At 42.0% G+C, this 21,643-nt stretch overlaps 1 protein-coding gene across 1 annotated transcript in view; it reads right to left on the bottom strand.

Annotated features, from left to right (window-relative positions):
• Nucleotides 1-21,643, bottom strand: part of MKX (mohawk homeobox) — a 113,317-nt gene that overhangs the window by 4,153 nt on the left and 87,521 nt on the right. The window contains exon 6 of the mRNA XM_080386033.1: nt 4-21,643. This exon is cut by the window's right edge and continues 41,574 nt beyond it. The gene's annotated coding sequence lies outside the window, so the exon portion shown is untranslated. The remainder of the gene's footprint in view (nt 1-3) is intronic.

Below are 21,643 nucleotides of genomic sequence, written 5' to 3'. Positions count from 1 at the left end.
CACTTGGTGTCTAACCAAGACCCCAGGTCCTTTCCTTACAGGCTGCTGCCCAGCTGGGTGGCCCCAGCCTGGACGGGTGCCTGGGGTTGTTCCTCCCTGGGGGCAGGACTTGGTGCTTCCCAGTGCTGGGCCTCACTGAGGTTCTGCGTTGGCCCTTAGAAAGGGGCTCATCCCTGGGTGGGCTCAAACCACCAGCCTTTCGGTTAACAGCCCGACGCGCTAACCGGCTGCACCACAGAGACTGGTACGCTGTACTTCAGGGAAGCTGAATTCCTGATGGAGTTTGGTAACGGCTGATGGTGGTGGCTGTATGTGTTGGACAGTGACAGACCTGTACTGTGTGGCACATTGCTCAAGAAACCTGATGTGGTGGTGTGTCAGAATATTGTAAGAGATGGGGTGGGAGCGGTTTGGAAGAAATGTTGTTACCTCCTGTAGGGTGTGGAAAATGAGATCCTTTTGATCTGAAGACTCCTCAGGAAGGGAAGGCTTGGGGTCATCTTGTGCTAGGCAATCTGCCGGTGTTTCAGAGGTGGGTTAACAGCACTGTTTCTCTAGACAAAGCCACAGAAAGGCCCTGCAGTACCCACCTGCTTTTTGTGGACGTGCTAAGAGGTCTGAAAACCTGTGCGGCTGCCAACGTCAATGCAGTTGAAGCAAAACACAGATACACCTCGCAATACAGACTGGGAGACGTCAGAGATGCTGACCGCAGAATTTCCACTGCACTGGGGGACTGGGGGTTGGAGATGAGAGCGCTCTTGGGCGGATCTCAACAAACAGTGAAGATTTCATGGCAAAACTTGCAGGTTTATGTTTTTAAGTTTCATAGGTGTGCTGCCTCAAAGAAAGCACTGATAACTGCAGTTTGTAGTGGGCGTGCATATTTTTCAGTCATTCAGTGAGTTCAGCGAACTCGGCTGAGTTCTGTTCCACTCGTGAAACTACCTGGTTTATGTCTAGTTTTCAGGTAGAAAGAAACTGTTTTAATATTAAATTAATTTAATATTAATTTAATATTTAATCTTAGCCTTTTGGGTTGTTCATTTGATAAAGAAAATACAGCAAAATATGTTGACTTGGAAATGGTTGAATTGCTTTTAAAAAAGTTGGGACGCTTAATCTTGGCAAGGTTGTGCTTTGCAGCACTGCTGGCAACGTTGTTGATGAAGTGCTCCTGTAGCTGAGCGGTGTAAGCACAAGAAGACATGTGGGTAACTGTTTTAGAAAGAGTTTGACCAATTTTCTTCTGGAGGGGTAGGGACTGATAGGTGGAGGAAAGCGTACTTCGAACAGTAGTAGCAAATGGCCTCTCCTAGCACGGAGCTTTGGAGAGTGGCTTCCTTTCCCTTTCTCTGCTGTTTTAAGCTGTACTCTAAGGCAGTCTCCGCCATGTCCCTCACAGCTGTGGAGCATGCCTGTCCCACAGCGTGCTGCGGTCACACTTCATCAGCAGCTCCCCTCAGGTGCTTGGCTCCTGTCTGGCCTGCACACACTGGTGTCCCTCTGCCAGGACCCCTGGGACAAGGCAAAGGTACAGACCCAGGTCTCATCCTGAGCTGGGATCAGAGGGCAGCTGGGCCGTGTGGGCCTGGGGGCTAAAATGTCCTCACAGGTGGCAGAGTTTGAATGTAGCCACAGGGCACATAGGGAAGAGTCTAGAAAGTTGCAGAGCCAAACTGGTTCAGTACAGGACCTTCTGGGTTTTAGGAAGTGTTAATAATGGTCTCTCAGTTCCCAAGGTAATCTGTTGGAGCACTGGGAGTGTTCAAGCTTTGGCAATAATGTTTGAATTAACAAATTGTTTTCAAGACCACAGGCATTACTCATACAGGCTTTTCTGTAACTTACGGTTTTGTTTGTGTAAAAGCTTGTAGGAGAGTGAAGGCTTACTAAATTAGCAGATCTGTTTGGAAAAGGCATGTGTTAAGGCACAGAAATCCTTTTCCAGGTCCACGGAATGGCCGCAATAATGCTATTATCTTGGCATATTGCTGTTTCTTTTGTGAACCAGAAGATGTAACAGTACCCTTTTGTGTCAGGCCTGAATGCCTGTGCCTCCCTCTACGTATGTAGCAATCCAGGTAGAAAGATGGTAAATGAGTAAGGGTGTGAGTACGCTGTTGGTGTGACACAGATGTGGGAGATGGTTCAGGTACCGGTGGCACCCCATCTGAAGGAACAGAGAGTTCAATGGTTGAACACCCCCCTCCAGAAACCAGGCTGCTTCCTGGGTCTTCTCTGGTTTGGTGCCGCAGGGAGCGTACTTGGGAATGGACCTGCTCTGGCTGCAAGGTCTGACTGACTGACCTGGCTCCAGGGGCAGGAGCACCTTCCTACCATGCTATTTTTTTTCTCCTAGGATTGCACGCTTCTTGGGACATGGAATAAAGACAACTTCTGTTGTTTCACAGGTCAATGTGATGAAACGCAATGGGCTGGCTTAACAGATTGCTACGGACTGAGCCAGCAGGTGAGTCTAATCCTGGGAATATGCTGCTGGCTTCTCTTCTCCCTTTAGACAGTAAGAAAAAGCAATTTTTTGGTCTTGCAATTTCCTTTTGCCTAGAGGGGAGAGGCAAACTGTGTGAGGCTAGAGCAATCAAGAAGTGCAATGAAGTTTCCCCTGTAAGCTGCGGCTAGACAGCAGAGCAGTGATCGAAGGCCTGCAGTGCTTCCGTTCTTTTGCATTCCTCAAAATACAAGTAGCAGTCTTCTGAGCTTAGTGGAAATTATTTGCTATGTTTTTCACAGTAGTAGTCAGAAGCAACAGAAGCATCAGCATGCGTTTGCCATGCCCTCTATAGAAGTCAAAATAACTTGATAGTATACAGATTAGAATGTTTTATCGTACTAGCTTGAAGTCTGAATACATCCTTTGTTTGCAGACTTAGGCTGGGAAAACAGAGCAGGAAAGGACTTTAAGACACCATGGTAGTCTTTCTCTCTATCCTAAGGATGGATCAAGTACACTCAAACCATTCATGTATTCAAAATAGTCTTACAAGAAACCCAACAATGAAGATTTTATTGCCTCCGCAGATGACCCCTCCCACTTTTTTTGGAACCTTAATAATGGAAAGCTTGTCCTTCTGTTTAACCTTTATTTCCTTTGCCATAATGAGAGTGTGTTCCCTTAGCTGGGGCTTCTGCTCAAATCTGTGTTTGCCAGGTGATGCCTATGTGCCTAACGGAACCAAGCTGAACAGTATTTTATTTATGACGGGTAAAATAAAGAAGCAGTTGCATTTTCTACTGACAGGAAAGCTGCTCATTGACAAGTGATGCCTTTTCAATTTTTTTCTTTTTGGGTAATACAGTATAGAACTAGTCATGTAATCTCTCCCTGAGCCTGTACCTCTTTTTTTTTTTTTTTAATGCATTAGTGTTTGTGGAAATGAACCATATAAAAAAGCTTAAACCTGGTAGTAGACTTAGTTCTCAGTGTGGCTCCAAGAAAAGCAGCTTAACTGCTCTGTGTGTGTTTATTTTGTATACAGGAAGACACCTCTAAAGCTTTTTTTCTCTTCATTGAAACCTGAGTTTTCAATTTAACAACCGTGGGATACCACATATATTTCAGAATGTCTGCTTGGAGTTTTGTCTCCTAACTGAGTCCTAAAAAGCTGTGGTATTGTTAGTAGCCACTGCTGAGCTGAGGCAAATCCTCGGGGATGATCAGCCCTGGTTGTGCCTTGCTGCAGTGCGGCAGGAATCAAGTCAGCAGACCTGGAAATGCATGAAAACATATCGAGGGAAAACAAATGCTGAAGAGCCCCCAGTTTTTTATGGCAGACCGTGTTTGAGTTTATTTCCTATCTCTAATTAAATCATGTAATTGAGAATTGTTTCCGTTCAGTTACTTAAATTCATGCTTTATTGTTTACTCTGTGCTTATGCTTCTGTCTTGACCCAGGCCCACGCGTGATGGCTCCGCACGCGTTCCTGCCGCGCTTAGCCCTGGCAATGCTGTGCGGCAGAAACCTGCTAGAGTGGCTGCTATTAATATGTTAGTGACCAGATGTAAAGCAATTAACGTTAGTGTGTTTTCCCTATACTTAGTGGAATGTTCTAGGTCTAATGTTAATTTAGTAATAAAAGGAGATTAGATTGGAAATATTTTAGGGATGGTCAGTCTTACAGGCATGGCTGAAAATGGGAAGGGAAGAAATTACATGGCACTGAGACAGCAACGTAGTTTGATGGCAGCTTATCCTAAAAAATACCATGATATTTTGTAATTACTTGCAGACATTCACTGTCTGCATTGCAAGAAGAATTACTATGATTAATAGGGGAACTCTTAAATAAAATAGTTGCTATCTGTTAGCAAGGGGTTATGTACCTTCTGAACATTTTGCTGCTCACGTCATGCTCTAGAAACGTGCACCATGTTGAAGGAGAGTGTTGTGTTCTCCCACAGAAGAGACAAATCCATCCTACATTATCAGCTACCAGTGTACTAGAGGGGCTGGAAATAAATCCTCTGCAGCTTGACTTACACCTATAGTGCAAGCAGTCTTCTGCATCCATCTTTGCAAGTAGGATGCACCCTTTATCCACCTTGATCCCTAGATATTTTTAAAGCATAACTGATACGGGGAAGTGAGAGAGAAAATCAGGGGTGGGCGGGGGAAGATGAAAAAGCAGGTCTGTGAATGTTAAAAGAGAGAATCTGCTCCTTTCTGCCTCCCCCATCCCCAAACTGTTTGTAAGACAGATTGACATAAAGGTCTCGTTTTAGGACTACACCATTGCTTAAGCGCATGTGCGCATCGTACGAAAAATGTTACCTAATCTTTTGTAAAATAGCTTTAAGATGTGAGAATTTGTGCATGTTCTCATGCTCTGTAACCTCTGCCTTCCTTGCAGACTCTCCTGTAGGCTTTGCAAGGTTTAGATGAGTTTGCCACCAAGCAGAAATCTTTCCTCCAGAGCTTTTATCTTTAAAATGACCTACTGAAAAATTCCCCCTTTGCCTGTGCACAACTGATTTTTACGAAGTCCTTTCAAATCTCCTAATCCTGTTTTGGTCTTTTGGTACAATTTATTTTTATCCCAAAACCCAGCTCTCCAGATATGCCAAAGAAAACACTGGGCACTATAGAAAAGCTATTTTAAATGAAACTGTTTAGAGGAGCCTGTTAGGAAAGTAAAAGTAAAAGAAAAAAAAAGAAAAGACAAAAGGCAATGTGTTTTTCATATCTTATTTATATGTAAAAAAAAATAATCTTTCTTTTATGGTGTGATTAGAGACTAAGTAGACCCTTGAAACCACAATCTCTTTCCTTACTGAAATTTTATATCTCTCGGTTAATAAGGGGCTATGAAAGTGCTGGAATTTTTATTTAAAGACCAATGCAAATGTTGTAAGTAGATATTTTGGGGCATAGCTAAGAAATGCTTCTAAATTAGACTTTCCAAGCTGATATGAGAAAAAGAAGGTAGTATATTTGTCTTGGGCACCTGCAGTTATCCATTCCCGTAGCACGTGAGCTCTCCACAGTCATTAACCCCCTGCAATGCTTTGAGACAGGCTTGCTGAGTCACTGCAAGATGGGTCTTGATTTCTGTAGAAGCATTTAGGTGGCAAAATCCCTTTGAGTATTTGGGCACAAATTATTTGTGTAAAAGCCCACAAGGAGACAGAAACCTGCAGCTTGACCTAACATGCCTGAGTTCTTACCTAGTGTCCTTAAACCAAACCAGTTCGTTCCCCCTAGTTCAGTAGCTGTAGCTTCCCTGTAACAGTTCAGTGACGCTCTGTATGAGCTTCATTTAGGCACACTGGGAGGATGGGGAAATAGGGATTATGGCCTGACCCAGGAGCCATTAGTTTGAGTACCTGTACAAGGTTGGCCGTGCACTGTAGCTCTAGTGCTGTGGCTTTGGGTAAGGGAGAGGACGCAATTATGCTTCCTCTGGATTAGCGCAGATTTCAGTTACAGTTTTGCTCTTGGAAAGGATGATGTAGAGCATTGGATATATGTGCTCTTTCAATGGATTCAATTTGCCAAATGATTGTGATGTCTCTGTAGGGTTTCTTTGCCCTTCTCAGTGGTTTGTCAGTTTTGGGGTTTTGTCTTTTTCATGTTACTAGCTGTGACTAACAATTTTTACAAACTTTTGATGAAGAGAGAGTGCCTACCATGTCATGCCTGTACTACTGTCCGAGGTTCCTGGCTGACATTCGGCTTCTGAGCAATGTCAGTTTAATGTATGGGCCTTAAGGGTACCATGTAGTGTGGGCTTTTTCTTCAGACTATCTGATCGTGACGTGTCAAAGCTGAAAAACTGCATCATTTTCCTCACCACTTACTTTGTGTTTGTCCCAGAGAAGGAAAGCAGATGTTCCTGATACTCATTTCCAATAAATGGTGTAAAATGTTTAATTTTTTTATTTTTTTCTTTTGGCCGATCTTGTTTAAAGACTTATGATCTTGACTCATGGGGCCATTTGTCACTCACTTGACCCATTTTGTGCAGTTACATGCAACTCTGGAAGTTATAAGAGCCTTTAGCAATCTTTCAGTCACTGGTGTAGTTATGCTTTCTGGTTCATGCCTCCTCACAGCATAGTGAATAAAGAATGAAAGCATATTTTAAAATGGCATACTGTATCATCTTTCTGCTGCACTGTCTGGGATTAATGTCTGTATAGCTCCGTATCTTCCTACTTGCCTTTTTTGCACACTGATACAGGACCGTAACTTCTCTACTTTGTGCAATTTTGGTGGAACTTGGTATTTACTAGACATAGCTATCAAATGACAAGATGTCATCTCAGCTAACTCCTGGAGGGTTCTTGGGTGCTGCTTAAATGGGGGATTCCTGGATGTTACCTAAATCTCGCTAATACAGCTTAAAAATCTAGGTACTAACAGCTGTTTATTCTCAGTAGGAATTTCATAATGTTCTCCCTGGTTATTAGTGGATGGGAAACTCTTTCACAGGGAGGAGGAAAAAGGAGAGGTCACATCAGATTAAAGGAAGTAAGTGACTGGCCAGTGATTGTATTTTACCCCTTCGTAGCCCCAGAAGGACTGGGGAGCTCGGGCTCACTGGTAGCAGGTCAGTGCAGCTGCTGTGGGAGGCGAGGACAACACTTGGCTTCTCTCATGTGTTTATCCTGACTCTCATGCTGGTCATACTCATTCCAAAAATGTATTTGATTTAAATGTTGAAGTTGAATATTGCATCCTAGGTAGCAACAAGTGTTTTGAACTCGTGGGAGTCCTACATTCACCTGAATACAGTGTCAGCCTTGCTGACCACTCTTACAGGCAGTCCTTATCTGAAATCTTGCTTTTTTCTCGTGCAGTAACACAGAAGCTTGCAAAGAGATTTCCCTTTCAGATCAAAGGCAAAATCTCTCGGCAAAGCTCCCTGACATTCTGCAAATGTAGCTATTTGTGCCTTAAAGATGGAGAAATTGAACCCCTGTGTGCACGGTGGCTTCAGGCTTAAGCTGGTACGTTTTCGTTGATTTTAGTAAGCATGTTAAAACCCACAGTTTTGGTTAAACTGGTTTAAGCTGGCCGTGTAGAGAAGGCCAGAGATGGAGCACACAGAATGACTGCCTTAAGACTGGGCAGAAATGATGACTTTATCCTGTAGTGGCTGAATGGCTCCAGCTGGCTTTTGTTGTATCGTACAAGAAACCTCTGTCCGAGGCAGTGTCAGGATTAACAGCCTGGCTGGTTTGTTCCCTCTCTCGGTACACTACTCCGTCTGACTTCCTGGATACTCTGAAAATTACTGTAAAATCATAGGTGAGAAAGGAACTTCCACAAAGGATAACTCACCGCAATAGGCAGATCTTTGCAAAGCAAGGAAATTCTTTGTCAAAACAGTTATTAATCACAAAGTAAACAAAGGGAGATGAAGAAATGCAGCAATTGTTTTTGGACCAAGTGCTTTTCGAGGTCTCTTCCATAAGATGGCAGCAGCTTATTTTGTGAACTGGACTGGGAGATGCAAGTGAAAGGCTATCTGCTTGAAGCCCTACAAAACAGGCATTCAGTCTTCGCAGGCTTTATCTCTATTTGCTTGGTACACATCCCTTGTAACTGTCCCAGTGTAGATCACTTGGGAACCTTACTCTATGTGCTGAACCGTTTTCTGTTGTTTGATACAGTGGTGATTTTCTTTTATTTTTTCTAAATACAGGCAAGAAACTGAGGCAAACTCCACAGGAGAGGTTTTAGTGTCAAATGACACTTTCGATTCACAGGGTTGAGTGTGCAGGATGTGGGGAGAGTGACGGTTGTTTGGCCTATTTTGGATTTTTTAAAGTGTTTCACTTTGTGCAGTTACTTTGTTAGTATCTGCCCAAAGCAACTTAAGTTCTGTGAGCAGAAGATGTAGGAAAACAGCTGGGATTTCCTCTCCTCAAAAACAGTGATCTGTTTCATGACACTGAACTGTTTTGGTGGAATCAAACACTCATTTTCTTTTGAAGAGGGAGATTGTGGAGAGAGGGAAATTATTTTTTTTTTTTACATAACAGAAAGCAGTGTGGAAGGAAAAACATTTGAGAGTAACTATTTTCTGAAGTCTTATGACAGAAGGGATTTTATATTACAGCTATTTTCGCTTGCCCTTCTAAATGTTTTCCATATTTTCAGCAACACCCACAGTGGCATGTGCAATACACTTATGGAGTTTGACTGTCTGCTATTCTTTGATGCGTTTTTCTCTGCAGATGAGCGTCAGATGCTTATCCCATTAGTACCAAATATTTAATAGTCATAAACTACTGTGATACCCTCTAATAGAAGATTCTATTTAAGTGCAAATTATGAATAATTTTCTCAGTGTTTGTGCTTATTCTGAGTAGCTGGATAACATGGACGAGCTAAAAGCAGCCTATTTTGGGCTTTCCCTGGTGCTTCCACTTACTGGCTAATGTTAGTCATCTGTTTTTGTTTCCTGTGGCCCATTAGTATCCAATCTATCAAGTGCACAGGAGTCACAGTAACAAAGCTGTAAACTTGAGCGGAAGGAGTAAGGCGCTGTGGTATTTGCTTTCCATTTGTTTTTAAATTAAGCTGTTCAGCTTGGTGACTCCAATTTCTGTGTGTTGATGGACCGTTGCAGTACAACCCAAATGGGGTCTGTCACGAGCCAGTTCTGACATTGCTCCTCTGTCCTCTAGTTCAGACTCTGGCCTGGTGAGGACCCCAGGTCTGGATCCCTGGCCAAACACAGAGAGATGTTTCCACAGGCATGCTGGGAAAGAGATGCACCCAAATTACTGATGACAGGAGTCCGATAGTTTTAATCCCAGAGGAGAACTTGGGGGTTTAGAGGCTGAGAGCATCTTTTGTAACTGTTGGAGCTGCTTTTCTACTGAAAACATCAGCTGAGGTGGATTGCTTTAGCCTCTTCTCCTTTCTCTGAATCATGCCCCAACTTGAACTAAGAAAAGAAGGACTTTCAGCTCTCAAATTTTGGCCAAAGGTGAAGTTTAAACTCTTCGAAGAAGTTATGCTTGGCAAGAAATGCAGTATTTCAAGGGGTCATTTCATTGTTACTGGTGTGCAGTGTGTGTGCTGCCTGATATATACCAAGGAGACTCCTGGAATCTTTGTCCTGGTGACTTCTTTCTTTGTAATTAACTTTAAAGAAATAAAGAGAGAGACAAAAGCCAGTTATTTGAATAACATTTACTTATTCTAGAAAGGTTCACATTCTTTCCAAGGGTCCACTTTCTTTCACTTTCAGAATGGAGCCTTTTTCACCTCAAATTATTTGTATTGTGATAGCATCCAGAGACTCTGGTCAGGATGGCTCCAGTGGGCTTGGGGAAACAGAGAGGGTAAAATGAAAAGGGAAAAGTAAATGAAAGTAGTTCAGAGCATATGGGGAGCACTGGGGGTGCAAAGTTGCCTTGTGGCACTGAGCACAGAAACAAATCAACGCAGAGCTCAAGCCTAGGTGGGGAGGATCAACTTCAAAGTAAAGTACCTGGTTTATTCAGTTTAGATGGAGTGGAGGAGGCTGAGAGGGGTGACCCAACGTCTATCTGAGTGTTAGCCTAAGGATGGGGCTTTCCATGGCCACATAAAGTGCTTTTGTTTGTCTTTTGTGCAAAGTTTTGTTACAGAACAAGTTAATGGCAGTCATTTTGGTTAGTAACTAATTCCTTGGAGCAAATCGCTTTAAGTCAATTGTGTCTCAGATGTTGCCACATATTACTTTGTTTTAGTGTTTAGCCACAAACAACTCCTGACAATATTTTAGTATTATAATACACCATAATTTACTTCTACCAAGCATGTAATTCCTAAGAGACAGAGTGGCATTCAGCCTATACGTTCTTTGGTCCACTCTATATTGAATCCAACACAATGGGTGCAGCTGAATGATTTAATGTCATCCTGAAAGAATTCACACAGGCTGCTGAAAAAGAAAACAGGCCATGGAAATAAATTGTAACTAAATGCGTTCTTAAATATAGGGCTACAATGCACACAGAGATTGTATAATGCTGTCCCCCGCTGAACTTTTTCAACAGACTTGGAGCCTTACCCTCCTGTGGGATAAGGGAAAAAAAAAAAAAAAAAAGGCATCCTGTAGGGTAGATTCCACTAAACAGTAAATTCTGTGAAATGCTCCTTTCATGTCGGACAGGTGGAAGTTCAGGATTCCAGGACAGTTCAGGAGAAATATGAAATTCATACTAAGCATGAAGGTATTCTGTTTATTGACACACTGGTTTAAGCAAGAGTGAGAAATCCAGGAAACCTGCTAAAAATCTCCCTAGGTAAATTGGGGAGTTTTCAAGTCTGCTGTGTATCAAAACAAGCAGTTTGCTAGTTCACTGGGTGTTCACAGGCTGGGGGGGGTTGGGCACGGGAAAAGTCACAGAGCTGATCAGTAGTTTTTAATAGGTTGGACTGCAGTGGCATATGGCAGAGCTGGCACTTGGTACAAATATAACTGTCCTTGTGGCAAGATCCTGAGATGACACTAGCACTAGCTGCTGGCTTGTGTTACAGCCAAATCAATAGAAATTCTGTGTTGTGCTTGATAAGCCCAATTATCTGCTGGATACATAAAGGGCTGGTGCTTGTTTCATTAGGGTAGAGAAATAGCTTACACAGTCACTTCTGGCTTGCACCACTTTTAGCAAACTGACTTTGTTTTGGTTTTGGAGAGGTGGTGTTTTAAAATTGTCAATTTTCAACTGAGAGGCTATTTACCTTCTATTTGCTGGAGAAACCATGTGATTCCTTGCATTAGGAGGTTCATTACTTCTGCTCTGTTTTAAGTATGTCAGAAATCTACTAAAAAGGGTTCAAAAAATTTCCATGCCAGATATTTCTGTGTACTTTAGATGATTTATTTTATTCTACATCTAGCTTATTTTATTTAAACTTATTCTTGAATGCTTTCCTGAATGTTGGCCTAAATAAATCATTTTTATTTCAAATACAATGGAAGTCATTTCAGCCAATACTCAGAAGGATGTCGCTGAGCAAGTGTAATACTTGCTATACGGCTTTGTATGCTCCTCTTGAAAAAGTATTTATAGCTACTGTAAATCAGATGTTCTTGGTACAATTGTCCCCACTGCTGTAATAGGAACTGCCAGTTAGGAAGCTTACAGCCCCTGAATCCCACTGAACTCTGGGGGGCTTTGTGTGAGCTTGAGGATCTGCTCTGGGGTGACGTCTGCTGCAAAGTAGAGGCTGTGGTGTTGAAAATGCAGTTGATAACATAGTAGAATTCAGAAAATACAAGTCCTCCTGCAGCATCTCCTGACCAGGGGAAAGACATCTTTGTGACTGCAAGGGTTTAAGCAGCTTGCTTTTTGCTAGTCTTCCAGTATTTAGTTAAAAGTGGACTGAAGAGGCAAAACACAAATAATTCCATGATTCTGTGAAGTTTTCCTTACCCTGGTGCACTGGTCGGGGCTGTTGCCATTTACCTTAAAGTGCCTGTTCTTGGAGAAACCGGTACCAATAAAATACGTACCAGTAAGAAGCCAATTTATGTACCAGAAATGACTACATGTGTTACATAATTAGAATACCTGCACCAACTTCTGAAACCTATCGCTGCTGGGCCTGCTTTTAATCTAGCATCATCTCTTCAGCTTACGAGATGAAATGTAGCTGGGGCGCGTTATGAGAACCAGATGGAGAACCTGGCTGGAGGGCTGGCAGGGACGGAGACTACCTTGGCCTGCTCCAAGCTGAGCGTACTATGTACCTTCGAATGATACCTTAATCCATGATAAAGGCAGACAGCTCACTTTTCCAAAATCAAAAACATGTTCATCAATGGCAGCCCCTTTCCAACATGGCACAGGCTACTGCTCAAAGAGATGCCGTCTGGAACAGCTTGATACAGGCAGAACTAGATGAATACGCATGGATAAGATAAAATCATTCAGCTACCTAATAAATAAATTTGAAAGATGTTCTAAAATGATACAAATTCAAGTACTAACTTGATTTATTATCCCAGAGGGATGTTTGCTCCACTTTTCAGTCACTGAATCCTGATTTATGGTAAGCGTTTTTAGCTTGATATTTTTTTTTTTTTTTTTAAGAAAGAAAACCTTTAAAATGTAGCTGGTTGACTTAGCTCGCTCTGCCCAGCTAGCTTCATGCTGCTTAAATTAATACAACTTGTTCAGAAATGTAGTTGAATGGATGGGTTTTTAAGTCAGCAAGAATTCAGTTTTGGTAACTAAATGTTATTTCTACATGGTAAAATACCAGTAGAAGTAAAGTCAATAAACTCTAAAGGCAAATATATTAAAGAATTCTTATGCATCATGATTTTCCTCTTGCCATTGAGGGAAAAGATTGTATTTTATACAGGAACTGAGATGTTTCCCTTTCTGTAGTCCTGTGTGGATTTAACTAAAGCAGCAACTAAGGGAAACAAGAGTTTCATAAAGAAAGCCTTGTTGATAATTATAGAGTGGTTGTAAGCATATGTTCATAGCCTTTATTTTTCTTGTTCAGAACTTTATTATGGATCTTTAAGTTTCAAATGACTCTTGATACTTTGCATGTGTGAGATAGATTTTAGGTAAACAAACATAACATTATTTTGGGACAATACTTCAAATATATATTTTAAAGGGTGTGTTCTTCGTGTGACCACATATGACGCTTGTAAATCTATAAGGTAACTATTCTAAACCAGATTATCAGATTGTAAATAGGATAGGATGGAGCTAGAGGGAGAACTAAATACTGTTTCTAGTTAACAGTTCTAGTTCTAGCAAATTGCAGGTATAAATTATGTATTGGTTGTTCAAAGTTTTCATCATGGTCAGGATTAGAAAAATTAACCATAAACCCATAAAAACATTATGTTCATTTGCCAAATCACAGGCTATGTTTATGTTTGCAGAAAAGTAAGAATCTTTGACAGCCGTCTTTTGAACACTCTGTCGTGTTTTTTATCATCTGCGTATTCCATCAGGAGTAGAAAATCTTGGAGGAAAATGTGAAACTTAGTTTACCAAGTTCTGTCTACAAAGATAAAATATCTTTTTGGCTAGGATTTTGCCTGTTGCTTTTTTAATACCTCTTGAACTCCAGTGGTATCATTTTTATAACATAGCCCTGCACATGTGAACAATTTGGTGGTAGCAGTAACTTTCAAACATAAGGCATTCATTGATCTGGAAGAAAAACTTTAATCTATGCAACCTCTTTTCTTTCCAGGTAATGTTCTCCTTGGTAAACAGTTTATAATAAACCCACAGTGTCCTCAACACCAAGAGTGTGACTGATGCCAGCCCATACTCTGTATTATATACCACGGTGTTTGAACTATTGTGTGTGTTGGTGAACTGTTTTCACAAACTATTCAAAAGGCTGTGGAATTCAGAACAGCAAGTTTTGAAACTTTGAAGGTTTAACAAAAGACCCTTAATCCACCAGAAAAGTGTGATCTTATGTGCACAGCTGGCAGTGCTGCTGCTTACACCATTTGATGGGTATTAGGTATAAGCTCCATAGATTTCTCTTTTCTGTAATTTATTATATCCATTTTTTTTCTGGAACTGGTAGAAAAATTAATCATACCAGTCCTTCTCCCCCTCCCCCCCCCATATTTGAAAGTTTAAGATCTCAAAGAGCCAGGCCTTAAGCTGTATTCCCTCTGTTTTGAACTGGTAGTATCTCCATTTGCATAACACCATGAATTTCTCTGATTTATTCTTTTAGTTAAGGAGGGATAAAAATATTCAAGGCCTGTTGTAAGTTATGACAAATAAAATTACAGATTTCTTACATACTGAAAAGCTGAGAACCCATAATTTGGCTGGTTCAGATTCGCCCTCTCCAAAGGTGTTACGCTGCTCCTTATTCATGCTTCATTTGAGATTCCAGCCATTTAAAGAATGTTATCCTTCTAGTATATACAATGCATTTATTTTATTGCACATACTTACTTTGTTATTTAATGCCACCCAGCGTTTTCAAGGTGATTTAGAGTATAAGTAACAGGGCAGTGTCAACTATTAATATCTACAACTTAAACCAGACCTGATACAGTAAAGGGAAAAAACACTAATCACAAGACGCTTGAGTGCCGGCAGTGGAACTTGCCCTTGCATGGTAAAACAAATCATATGGGCTGGTACAGCTTTGTTTTGGTGTGACTCATAGGTATGTTTTGAGCAGCAGGTGGCCTGAGAATGCTACACGGAGGAGCACGGTGGTGGCAGAGCATCTCTGCAACGGTGGCTCAGACCTAAACCAGGTGATGGACAGGAGGAAGGGAGGGATGGTGCCCTGTGACAGAAGATCTACCAACAGGGAGAGGCACAGTCTTGGGAGTAAGTTACACTTAAACCTGAGGCAGTGGAGAAAGGGAGCTGTGAATGGCATTGGATGTGGAGACTCACAGGCCTAGAGCTAAAATCGGTCTATTTTTTCATTTGTAGCTGCAGTGCCTGTGCCTCAAAGGGATGTTTTACATGGCCTAAGGCAGTGCTGCAAGTGGGAGACAGTGAGGGTGTGGGTGGGTTGACAGTCTTCTCTGAGTTTTCTGCCTGTCATTTGCTTCATATATAATATATTTCAGTGTGAAGAGCCCAGCTAGAGTGAATTGTTCCACAAAGGAGCAAGCTATGCTTTTCACCATCTAATCAATATTTCCTGAAGAAGTGCCAATGTCTACTGAGCAGAATTATGGTATTTCTGCCATAAATCATGTCATTTCTGACCCTAAACCTTCCCTGCCCAAATGTCCTCTCTTCTGACAAGTGGTATTTAGAATAGGAGTATTAGCATTTAGGACAAGGACAGTGTGTGCTACAAAGCACATACTTGGGTGCTCTGCAGATAATAATCGCCAAGTTACTCATGATGATAATTTTTGGGAAATTCAGAATGCCTCAGTACATGTGCCAGGTTCCTGGATTTTGACCAAGAGGGTATTATAAATAATAAACATCAGTATTGTTGGCATCCGCTACAGCTAACTACCGTCTTGGACGCTGATTAGTTTGTGCACTTGTATTGCACACAGACATATACAAAGTCTAGATTTCCCTTGAAAACACTCGGTGTTTTGGTAACTAACAAAATGAATAAACATATAATCTTTCAGGAGCTGGCAGAACAGCATCTAGTTCTTGTTACCCTCTTTGTTTCTCTCCACCCTTTGGCTCTCACCATAATTGAAGACAACTGCTCTGGCCACTCAGCTCAGCATCTGCAAGATGAAGTTATACATCTTCCAGACGTGGCACCCAGTTTCCAGCACATTTCTTACCCTCTGGTATGCTTTGGGCCTCTGCTTTGGCCTCAGAGCTGTCTACCTGTCTTTGAGACTGCTGCTGATGCTCTTTTAGCCATCCATGGTGCATGATGAGTTCCTGTGTTGCTTTCTGTAACGCTATGCAAAGGGAAAAGAATTGGGAATGCTGTGAGACATAATTACATGGAGCTAACAGTAAACTCATTTTACTTGCAAACATATCCAGAGCAATCTGGTTATTTCGGAGCTTACGCCCAGCATTTTGCTGTGACATAGATGTGAGCTGAAGAGCACTCTCTGCCTTCATGCTGTGGTTCAGAGTACCTGTGTATTTCTGTAACAGCACCAGTTGGTTTTCTATTTTATTTCAAGTGGAATGGTTTTACCAGAAAATTGTTAACATTTGCATAAAGAAGGTTAACTCTTTTAAGTGGCTTCATGCCATTAAATAGGAATGTAACCACTTCAGTATAGCAGTTTGTCCATGGAGAGGAAAAATAACCCTTCAAAACCCTGGCACCAGTTCCGCGTTAGAGCTAAATTACTGTAGCAGATTGAAATGACAAGACTCACATTTTTAAATGAGCATGTAAACGAGACATGTGCCCAGAATGGCATGGGACAGGAATCCTAATTTGCACATATGCCTTGGGATTTGTGCATACACACAAAAAAAAATAATTAAAAAATAATCTGGCGAAGAATACATAATACAAGACTGAAAGGATGAGTTTAATATTCTTATACCAGTGGTGTGTGAGAAGACTTAAGCAGATTTTAAATATTCAGTGTTCTCTTTAATAGGCAGTACTGGGACAGCTGAGGATGGTTCATCACAAATGACCAAGGAAACCTGTTATGGCACATATGTATAGAGTATATAAAGTGTAGAGCATTTATATATAAATATATTCTGGAGTAGAAGCCTCTTAGCTGTCTTTCATAGTTTTCTAGATGCACTGCAAGTGATTGGACAGCCTGCATTTATTGGGCAGGTCTCTCCTGTCTCAGCAGGCAAAACACGGGATGTTATTTTGTCCCAGAGTGCAGCAGTGCATCACATAATTTGAAACATTTCCTGTTGTTTTCCATTTCAGGTGATGTGTCCAGTAGTGTTGCTTTATGAACAGCTCTTTAGGGGCCCGTTAGGTTCAGCCAGCTCCGTTTGTGCTTTCCTGCACGCTCAGTGAGAGAAGCTGGGCAGCCTCAGCGAGGCTGAGGACAGCTGGGCTGTGGCAGACTGTGCCTGGCTGAGGATATAGTATCCTACTACACACCAAGGAGTTTTCTTTGTGACAAATTCAGGCACTGTAATTTTTTTTTTTTTTTTTTTTTTTTTTTTTTTTTGCCAGGCATGAAAAGACACCTGTTTGAATTATGGCGATCTGGTTGTTCTGGAGCACTGGGTATGCAGGGGGGCACAGTGACAGCTGAGGCTGTATGGTTCAAGGGAGGGGTCGAGCCTGGTGCTGGTGCCGTGCGGAAGCCCCACTTCTGCCACCACAGCCAGCCTCAGCCATGATGAGGGTGGCAGTTATTTGGCTGCCAAGTCAGAAGTGAGACTGGCTGTACTGCAGCTCAAGTACTAATTAGTGTCTTACAGCTTGTTTCAGAACTTCAGTGTCATGTTTCCACTGTGGTTTTATTTAATTGCTTTATATATATGTGAAACACTGATAATTGGATGAGTTGAAAACTTTCTTTAACATGAAATCCATATATTTCTCCGTGAAAAAGTTGTGGCTTAATAGTTTACTAACATGAGGCTGCCTGACAGCATTATGCTTTATTGTTTATAGTAGCTGACTTTCAAATATGATGGCACTGTGAAATAATTGTATGTGTGATTTAGTAGGAAACTATGAACAGAGGAATGGAGCTCCATCAATCTATGTATAATCACAGATGAAGTGACTGACAGATCCAGAGACCTTTCAGTTGAGCAAACTCAAGAGCTGTACTCTGCTGCTTAAACCTAGCTTACATCTCATGCTTTTTTTTCTCCCCTTCTATTTTGCGGGAAGGCTGCACAGAAAGTCTTTGCTGTTGGTTATGTGCGTATGCGTATACTCACTTCCAGCCCAATGGCTGGCAGCATTAAAATGCACCAAATAATCGCTTTTTAAAAAGTTGGTTTTAAAGATCACATTTAAAGAAAAAAACCACACCAAAAAACCAACATAAAAATGTCATGGGGTGGCTTTTCCAATAACATCTTGAACTTGTAATTCTGCAGTGCTGTCTCTGAGCCATTAATGAAATCCATATTGCAGGGATGGCCTTGAAGTATTGGAGGAAGGAAAAAGCAGCTGCATTTGCTATCCTATAGCTCTGTTTTTCATTATGTTCTCTCTTATTTTTGTTTTGGGGGATATTTTCTGGAGCAAACAAGCTCCCTGGGGCTGGTCTGCAGTTGAGAGCAGGTTGAGTGGCTGGTGCTGGCTCTCTGAGGGGTGTCAGTTGTGACACTGCGACCTGTTCAGCAAAGCACCAAGGTGCTTAGAAGGGAGGAGCAGCATTTTCTGTGGATGAAAGTTCTGGCACAGGTATTTAACTGAATAACTGTGAGTATATTACCAAAAAACCAACCCAACCAGCAAAATACTGCCAGAATTAGCCTAATGATCCAAGCATTTTACATAGCTAATGACCAGGGCAGGTTTATTTTCTCTCAAAATGACACATTGGAATAAGATTAGCTAACCGTCTGCAGCCTGGTTGGGGTGTCTCCTTCCAGACACATAATTGTTACTGTCACCTCTCGTGCTGTATGCAAGACTGATGCCTATGAATTTTGCCTTTATGCTTTTTAAGAGCACTGGAGGCAGTCAGCCTTAAATTCTGAACAAACAGTGATGGCTTAATTAATAACGGGCTAAAAAACCACAAAATTAAAGTATGTGTTAGAGTGCATGCATTGACTAGATGTTTTTTCCACAAGCTGTCAGTATATTTAAGACAAGTTAAGATACTACGGTAGAGACAGAGAGATTCCACTTAGATAACTAAAGCTCGGCTCATCTTTGATCAGGTTTGCAAAACTGGATTCACTATGCTTTTTCCTTACTTCATGCAACCAGTGACTGTTTATAGTCATCGTGGTGGAGCAGAAGGTTGAAGCTCATGTGGATGAAGAGAGCACCAGAGAAGGGTTTAATCCCATTCAGCTCTCTATAGTGTGCAAAGAAATCTTCCTCCTAATGAAAGACTACAAAACTGAAACAAAATTACTAAACACTGTCTACATTTTAAAAGGATCAAAATAATAAAGGCACATTGCTGCTTGATTTTTGGCTCTCTAGTAACTAATTTATCCCAACCTGAATCTGCACGTTTGTAATGCAAAATGTTTTACTTCACATTAAAGTAAGAGTGTTTATTTATGCAGTTTCATTTCCAATAAAAGCTATGCTTTACAGTGCATTATACAGAATGACAGCGGTGCACTGAATTGCAAGGTCACGCTATAGATCATACTTGCTTTGCCAAACACCCAGCAAGGAATTCTGAAGTAAGCTGTAGTAAGGGGCTGAGCAGTGAGCAGAGCCAGAAACAATACAGGTTAGAAAAATGTTTGTTTTATTTAGTGAAAGAAGAAAGAGTTTGACTTATTAGGGAGGCTTTTCCTACCGTATTCATACCGGGTCCAGGTCCTGGAAAGAACATTTGGGATGGAACTTCCTGTAGTTGACCCTAATCTGTCCTCAGAGCCTCATGCGTCTTCCTCTAAACTGAAGAATATTGGGTGTGTTTGAAGATCTAACTAGCAGTTTATGCTCTGCACTATTACCAGTCTGTTGCCTTTTTCCATAACATATGTGAGGCTACATGTCTGGTGAAAGGTGCGGAAGTGTCATCCTCCACACGTAGATCAGATGTGTGCTACTGTGCAGCTGAAGCAGTGGGTCTAAGCAGGAAGATTGCCTTATTCCAGATGTTTGCAAGGGTGATTTTTCCTCCAGAAGGAAAATACCCTAGAACAGGGAGGGAGAGAGGTAACACTGCATGATGCAACCACTGTATGGGTTTGTGCATTTTCTGTGTATGGAAAACAATTTGAATATAACTTACCAGATGTCTAGAAGGCCAAGAAGTGCCAAAGCCAGCATGGCAAATAACTTCTGTTTAGGAGGAGTATAGTTTGCAGGCCCTACTTCAGATGTGGGACAAGAGAAGCAGCACTAATGGTGAAAGCAGAGAGCCACAAGTGGAGTTATTGTCACAGCCATACAAAACATGAGATCAGACTAGAATTTCAGTATTGAATAGGCTCTTCTCTAGACGTGGTTGGTGATCTACACCCAAAGCTCTGAGGTGCCTACAGTAAACTGGCCTCCCAACAGAACCCAAGGTGAGCAACAGCACTTGAGGTATTTCTCAGCAGGCACAGCTGGATATTATTTTTTGATTATAACTTATTGGTGGGGTTGTACTGCCCGAGCGGCGGGAGTGGAGGTGGGAGTGGGGCACACTTTGGACAGCACAGAGATGGTGGTGCCATTTAGAAATCTCCGTTTTGGCTTTGGCTCTACCAGGTTATTCCCTGCAGAAGAAATTAGTGATGGAATGAGGAGCATCCTGGGTGCAGTCTGATTTATTTATTTAAACACAGAGAAAGCCCAGGAAACTCTTTCAGGAACTGGCAGCAGAAGATATCTCCAAGTCTTTCTCACTCACTGACTTTGGCAGAACTGCCTGCTCCCTCAGACCTACTTTTTAGGACTCTTGTAGCAGTGATTCTTTGATGCGAGGTTTGGTTTGTTATTGCCTCTTCATCAGGCAATCGCATCCTTCTGGGTGATGTTTGTTGTCAGATGTCATTGCAACATGGCACTGATGGTCCTGGGGCCCTTGCCTCACCGTTCTCAGCGTAGATCACTGCTCTGAATTCTGTTGGTGGCCTCATTCATGGGACTGAGTACCTGCACGTAATGCAAGTGTTCCTCATGTGTTTTCCTGAATATTGTCATCATTTTCAAATGGGTCAATGTCAATCAAGAGTGAAAGATGGAAAACTGGGATAGGAAAAACCAGAACAGGGTTTTAAAGGGTTGGTGATGGAAGTCCAAAACAATAGAGAAGTGATGGGGTGGGTTTCTCTACATGGGTCCATAAAGGAGCTAAGTGGCTTTTGTAACTGACCCAGAGGAGGGCTGGCTCTTCCACCCCAGACTTCAGCAAACCCAAGCAATAGTGATATCAGTGGCCCAAGCTGAGGAGCTTTCATAAAAATATGTTCTCCCTCACCCTTTCTTATTGTTGTAATTCTTCGCACAGGCTGCACATTATGTCTATATGCTTCTGAACAAAGCAGGGTTTTCAGGGTGTTGCACCAGGTCAGTCCCTCACTCTCACTAGCCAATGCGTATCTCCACTTCTCTTGCAGCTGCAGTGGTTGTCTTCTGTCCAAAGTCCTTCAGTCTCATCATGCAGAAGGGTACTCTTTTTCACCCAGATTAAGGGAACTTTGCAGTGCCGTGGCTTTGGGGGTGAGCACTGCTGTCAACAGTCCGGTTGTTCGCCTTGTTCCAGCCTGCAAGATGACCGAGGGCCACAGTATCAGGTCAGACGAGTCACAATTTTGCTGTTTCAGCCCTGTTGTGCTTAACTGAAATAGCTTAACACACTGAAAACGTAACCTGTGCTGTCCGACGATACAAGAAGCTATTAAGAAAGGGCAACCATTGTGCAGAGCTGGAGTCTCAGATCCATGCTGCAAAAACAGCCGCATTTCTCTGCTGGGCCGGATAAGCAGCCTGTGACATTGCTTGTGGGCAGCGCCCAGCTACACTGAGCATCCCAGTGCCGAGCTCTCTGTTAATGTGTGATCTATCCGGATTAAGGCTGATGTTTGGAGAAACTGGATTCTAGTCTGATTTCAAAAGCAGTTGAAAAGTTATTGTTG

Source organism: Falco punctatus (assembly GCF_963210335.1).
Source record: "Falco punctatus genome assembly, chromosome: 4".
Taxonomy (NCBI): domain Eukaryota; kingdom Metazoa; phylum Chordata; class Aves; order Falconiformes; family Falconidae; genus Falco; species Falco punctatus.
Note: the sequence above shows the minus strand (reverse complement) of the source record. Positions and strands in the feature narration are given on the sequence as shown.